This window comes from Orbicella franksi, chromosome 14 (assembly GCF_964199315.1).
Source record: "Orbicella franksi chromosome 14, jaOrbFran1.1, whole genome shotgun sequence".
NCBI classification, from domain to species: Eukaryota; Metazoa; Cnidaria; class Anthozoa; order Scleractinia; family Merulinidae; genus Orbicella; species Orbicella franksi.
Window position 1 is genome coordinate 12,904,706 of NC_138158.1, and position 7,015 is coordinate 12,911,720.

A 7,015-nucleotide genomic window follows, 5' to 3' on the forward strand; every position below is an offset into this window, starting at 1 on the left:
AATGAGAGTTACGAATAATCATGCAGGGTCAACTTTTACTCGGCCTACAGGGGCTACATTTTCACCTACAAACACTTGATAAAGTTGCCTCAGGAGGAGGGTTATCTCGGGTACCCGAGACCATATAAATGGGACCTGTGTTGCCTCAAAGAACACCCCCACGATTTTCAAAGGGGAAGGTCCTTAAACAGGGCCTTAACTTAGGGCAGCTTCAATGGCAGATTCCCCCTGATGGCTTGGATTTGAATAATTGATTTAATTACTTTTAAAGAGGAATAGAACTTAAAAATCTTGCTCGAATTTCGATCCAGCGAGACATAAGCTTCCATGCCGTGAATCAAGTTTTTACTGGGCGTTTTAAAAGCACTCACCAAAGAGAAAGAGACTGATGACCCCAAAGTACCAATATATATGTACTGTATCTTACTGAAAACAACAATCTTCAACGAGAGATGTGGGAATGTGGAATACTGACCTTCAGCATGCGATCCAGCTTGTCTCTTCTACCAATACACGTGAGTCAAGAGCAACAAAAGCTCTGGTGACAGCGACTTTCGGAGCTAAACGGCTTCTGTTAATTATGTTCCCGTAGTACACAGTGCAAACTATGACCAGCAATGCCTCATCCATGTTGTTGTTTACATTATAGGCTATTGCACTTATTGTTATCACTAAATCACGAACAACAAGAACCAAAAGTCGGAACAACACCAGTTTTGCAACTGTGTAAAATTCGCCCGGCGATGACGGAAGGCTCTCCGTTATTTTGCTTCAAAACAATAATAAACTTTTCTCTTTTCCCGAAATTTTTGTTTAAAAAGTCGAAGTAATGTGTCTGCAAGATCTTTCCATCCTCAATATAAAATGAAACGAAACTGATGGTTTACAAATAAAGGGAAATCGTGAGTAATCGAAACGCCATTTTCTCGCTTTGTGAAACGAGCCGCGAAGCGCAGTTTAAACCGGATGTGACGTCATTTTTTGTTGGATGATGCCTATACGAAAATTTCAGGAGTCTTTTGCCCCGCCCCTGGGACAACCCCAATACTAGAAATGGCGCGCGCTTACGGTCTCCGTCCCCGATTATGGCTCCTGATACATATTTATGTTCGTTTGAATCATCGATGAAATGACCTTTTCCGGATATTTTTTCCTTCGGGGTCAACAAAAACCTCCGGTTACAAAATCACGCCGAACCCACACGTTGCAAAAAAATCTCTTCAAAACCCCTTATTTCGAAGCGACATATCACTTAAGCGTTAATAGCTACCACACATCGGCAGGCAGTAAATCTATTCCTTAACAATCCAGCTTTATCGTGTTAAAATTTCAGCGAAATCGAACAAAACCAGAATTAATTCGAATTTTTTTGTGACCTCACTCCCAGACTTGTCCTAACAAAGGAAGCCACGGTCGCCCATAGCAACCGAAAAACACCAACATAACAAAGCCGATGTTTCGGCCAAAAAACTCCAGAATTGTCGCCTGAGAGCTTAAACTTGAATGGGAACATCTTTTTCGAACTTTTTTCAACTGATTTAGACGAAAGACTGGCCTCGGCGGGCTACAAAAAAGACCAAGAGAAAAAACAGAACAAGACAGCAGAACAAGTCGATAATATTTCATCGCGTGGCTTTCGGCACGAAAACGAAAATACAGCTTACTTCTGGATAAATTCAGCCTTAGAAGGCAGCAACTGGTCCCATATTACTTTCTGTATCCTTACAAATGTCCTGATTTCCATCTCCGAGAGATTTTGCCCCCAATTTTGAGCAAATAAACATTTCGGCGAGGGCGACTGCCATTGCGGTGGCTTGCATACTAAATTAGCTAAGTTAACAAAATTCTCCCGAGGGGGGGATATGACAAATTTGGTGAGAATCGAAAGTAACGACAATTTTCTGTCAGGTTTTCAATCTGTGGTCACTGGAGTGACCAAAATCGATACATCGGTCGGGATGGGTTTTTTTTTATATGACTTGTGTGACTACTTTGCTAGCCCTTTACTCGTGGAAAACACCAATTAAATTTAATCATGACTTTTAAGAAAGAAAGCTGTTGTTAATAGTGTTATTATTGTGTCTTTCATATCGTTCATGCCCATACATATCCCGAAGAAAGTTCTAGATTAAGACCATTACGTCATCGGAGATTTGTCAATGGCTACCACTGATGGTGCAATAATACAGTTTGTGTTGATCAAGTGATGTGATGTCTACAGTAAGAAAAGAATCATCAATGACTGCTTTGGAATGTGCACTGCGTTCCGACGGTAGTGCTAAGCGAACACTTAAATTTTAAAAGCGCGGTTATAAGATCTAACAGATCTTCTTGTTTGTGAATGAAATCTACTTAACATGTTGCTGTGTTGTATTCTTTGTTGTCTGCCAGCTCCTCGGGCCGATCTAACGCGATTTCGGCGAGTTATCGTTCTGTGGGTTTCCACTACTAAAAGAAAGACAAGACCGGACAATGATTTCCGGAGTGCCCGCCGCTCCAGGCGAATAAATCCACTGAAAATAACCCTACCGGCTCAATTCCTCCGTAGAATCGAAGAAGAGATGTTGAAGTTCCATGTCAGTTCACTCGCTACGCGATTCCGTCCACAACGTCTTCGCTACGAAACATTTATTTCGAGATTGCTTCGCTCGCAAATTCGAAAACAGCCGCGTCACAAAAGTTAAGACACTTTTGCCGTTCGCATAGTACGTTGGGTCACTATAATTAGCCCGACCGGGGGTAGTCAGTAACGATTTGTCAACACGCAAACCAAAATGCTCCATGGGTACCCTCGTGATTTATTTGACAAACCCGCCAAGATTTTGATTGGTCGATGGTAACAATGCGTGTCTTGGTGGGTTTGTCAAATAAATCACGAGGGTACCCGGGGAGCATTTTGGTTTGCGTGTTGACAAATCGTTGCTGACTACCCCCGGTCGGGCTAATTATAGTGACCCAACGTACTATGCGAACCCCAAAAGTGTCTTAACTTTTGTGACGCGGCTGTTTTCGAATTTGCGAGCGAAGCAATCTCGACATAAATGTTTCGTAGCGAAGGCGTTGTGGACGGAATCGCGTAGCGAGTGAACTGACATGGAACTTCAACATCTCTTCTTCGATTCTACGGAGGAATTGAGCCGGCAGGGTTATTTTCAGTGGATTTATTCGCCTGGAGCGGCGGGCACTCCGGAAATCATTGTCCGGTCTTGTCTTTCTTTTAGTAATGGAAACCCACAGAACGATAACTCGCCGAAATCGCGATAGATCGGCCCGAGGAGCTGGCAAACAACAAAGAATACAACACAGCAACAGGGTAAGTAGATTTTATTCACAAAATATAAGAACAATTGGCTTTTCAAGGAAAGCCGTTGCATTCCCATACAAACCTTTATAAATTCAAACCGTTGTAACACAACACCTCCATATGCTGCAAGGCGAGAGTCATGTTACGCGTGGTCAAATTCGGTCGTTATGTAGTAGTACATGCCATATGTCACGTCAGCCTGAACGTTCGCATAAAAAGGATAACATTGAGAGCTTGGGTCGCCTGTGCGCTATAGGAAAAGAGGAAACAAAACTGCTTCCATATGCGGATGATATGACTGCAACACTCTCAGACATTAACTCGTTACAGGCACTTCTTGATTTTTTAGAAGTTTATAAAAATGAGTCTAGTCTAACGGTTAACTGCGCTAAAACGCAAGGAATGTGGATTGGGGCTTTAGAAACAACAAAATAAAACCCTTGGGTCTTAATTGGCCCGATGAGCCTATCAAAGCACTTGGAGTCTATTATTCATATGATGAAAAATTGTTACGGGAAAAGAATTTTATAGAAAATCTAGATAAAATAAAAAAACTTATAAACATCTAGTCGTCCAGAGGTCTATCTTTGTACGGAACGGTGACAATAATCAAAGCTCTCGTAATCCCCCAAATGGTCTATTTATTTTCATTAATACCAACCCCAGAAGGGGTAATTACATAATTAAATCGAATTCTTTATAACTTTTTTGGGAAAGGTACTGATAAGGTTACGAGATTGTCAACAATAAATGATTATGAGAAAGGGGGTTTAAAAATGATAGATCTTGAATGCATGAGCAAATCCTTAAGGCTAGCATGGTTAAAGAGCATTTTTAGTTTAAATAGTGGTACCTGGAAAAGTTATTTGCGCTGCCATCTTCAAGCCAAATACGGAGGACTTTTCCTTTTTAAGTGCAATTTCGATGTAAAAGACTTCTACACTGAACTTTTGAAGTGGTGGTCTGATTTTCTTCGCATCAAATAAGGACTAGAATAATATAATTTGCAACAATAACGAAATCCGTGTGCATGGCTCTCCGGTCTACTATGAAAGTTATTTCGAGTTCGACGTTTTTATGTAAGTGATCTGTTATTTAACTTGAACAATACTGAGTGGTTTGATGTTATCGCCAAAAAGATTCGAAAAACAAATTTCCTGGTATGGACTGGACTTCGCTATTCTGTGACAAACTATCTAAGAAATAATATAATCACTGCCACTCCATCAACAACCTCCCCCACCTTGACTATTGATAATCAGGTTTTTGATGTAATGGAAAAGAAATGAAAACAATACTAATCACTTTTGATAGGCAAAAAGGCACAATTACTGAGTGCAGCTAGTAAATTACAAAAGTTACTCTAGAACCTTATGTGAGAGCATTTCGGTACAAACTACTTAACTCTATCTTATATACTACTTCCAAACTGTATAAAATAAGTTATAGCCAACTACTCTCATCAGTACACTGTATCATCCAACTATTTTTCACTAAATCTGTATATATAATTAGCCTGCTTTGTGTGTGTGCTCTTGCATGTCTTTTTCTTATTTTTAACTTGGAAAATATTTATTATTTTCCAATTTGTAGTGGTGGAATAATTTCACTCCATCACTCCTTCACTTCCCGTTAGACATTTGAAAACCCGGGGGGGGTAACTCCCATATGAAAAGGCAAGGGATGCTCGTCGGAAAATTTGAATTTAACTCTTAGGGGTGACTAATGTGGACGTTGCTTGAGCTTCATTAGACCCCTGAAAGATATCACTTAAAACGGAATAGGTTCGATTACTAGCCACTGTTCAAGAAAGGATCCCCCGCGTTCATCTAACTCTAATTTCTATGTTGAGTACAAATAAAGTTGTTGTTGCTGTTGTTGTTAAGTCTGTTAAAATGACCTATGTACTTTTTGCAAATCGCATCCAGAAAAGTTGAATGATTTCTTGTATAGTTGTCCTTGTTCTAAAGCTTTCTGGGATGATTTTGAATTGTTTTGGTTCTCTGGTTCTCAAAAGACAATTGATCTTACTCAGCAAGACGTTATAGTTGGTGTGCTATCAAGATCGTGTCCCTTACTTAACTATCTTCTTCTTATTGCTAAAATTTATTTATGGGATTGTAGAAGAAACCAGACTCATCCAAATATTAACGGTTTTAATGCCAACATTTTAATTAAATATGAATCAGAAAATTATATTGGACGTATCAATAAAAAGATAGAATTTTTGAGGGCGAAATGGGCGAACTTTCAATTTAGTTAATTTCAGCTTCTCCGTTAACAATGTAATGTAAATAAGCAATATTGTAATGTAAATGGATTGTTAGTGATAGTGCTGTGTTAGGAACATATTGTTATATTGTTATATTTTGTATTGTAATTTAGTAAGTAGGAAAAAAGATATGTAATTGTGTATGTAAGCCAACTGTAATTTAATTAGCGTGATCGTATTGTAATATATGTATTGTGACTAGTACATGTATAAATAGTGTAAGTATAGTGTAAGGAGCTTAGTCCGTCATGCGTGACGCGAAAGAAAACTGTGAGAGTCTAGTACAGTGTAAGGCCCAGTTCAGACGCCGAACTTTTCATGAGCCGAACTTAATTCGAATTTGGACCGACCCAAATTATCAAAAGTACACCTGTTGATTCAGACGTCGAACTTAATTCGCCGAACTTTATTTAGTTTAAACCAAAACACATCGAAATGTCAGCGATTTTCAGGCAAAGTAAAAACTGCTTGTAAAATACGTTATAATAAGTTATACATTAGGTTCGGCTCATGAAAAGTTCGACGTCTGAATCAAAGCCGTTCCAAAGCCGAAATTCCCGGCTGAGCTAGGCGGGAAGAACGGCTGGGCCGTTCCAAATTCAAATAGCCGTTCTTAACTGATTCAGACGCCGAACTTTTCATGTACTTAATTCAATATAATTGGTTCGGCTCATGAAAAGTTCGGCGTCTGAACTGGGCCTAAGTGTAAATGTAAGTATAATATTAGTACTGTAAGTAGTGTAAGTGTTCGTCCTGTAAATAAAATTGCATTATATAAAAAAAAGACAGGGATTCTGCAGTTCCATCCTTCTTAAATATTAACCATACATCAAAATGTTCCCTGACAATATTTAGGAAAGCTCACAAATTTTGACGACTATAGCGTAGAAACGAAGAAACGTATCGTAAAGCGTAACGATGTTTTTAAAACTCTGTCCACACCATTGGCATGAAAAACCGTCGCCTCTCTCGCGTTTTCGTAACGTTATCCCCGTTCACACTTAAACACTCGAAAACGCGGACACGTCACAACCATCACTACAGCAGGTACATGTGATGTGAATGATCGGGGAGCAAGTAAAACATTGAACTATTTATCAAATCAATCAATCAATCAATCGATCGTTCGATCGATCGATCAATCAAGCAATCCAATTTTAATTTAGCACATAATAGTTTGTAAAACTAATGAACCTGTGGCCCTGTGAGTAAATGTATAATGCTTTGCTTAAAGTTGATAAAGATAAATTAAGGGCCGTAGCGCACACACAACTTTTGGGTTGTATGTGTGTTAATCAGATCACGGGCCTCATCCACCCTAAGGGTTACGCGACACTACTTCATATAAGAAATAGAAAACATATTCCGTGTTTCTATCGAGTTTTAGTATAAATCTACTCGCGTTCTATCACGAATGCCGTTCTCTGATTGGCTACGCT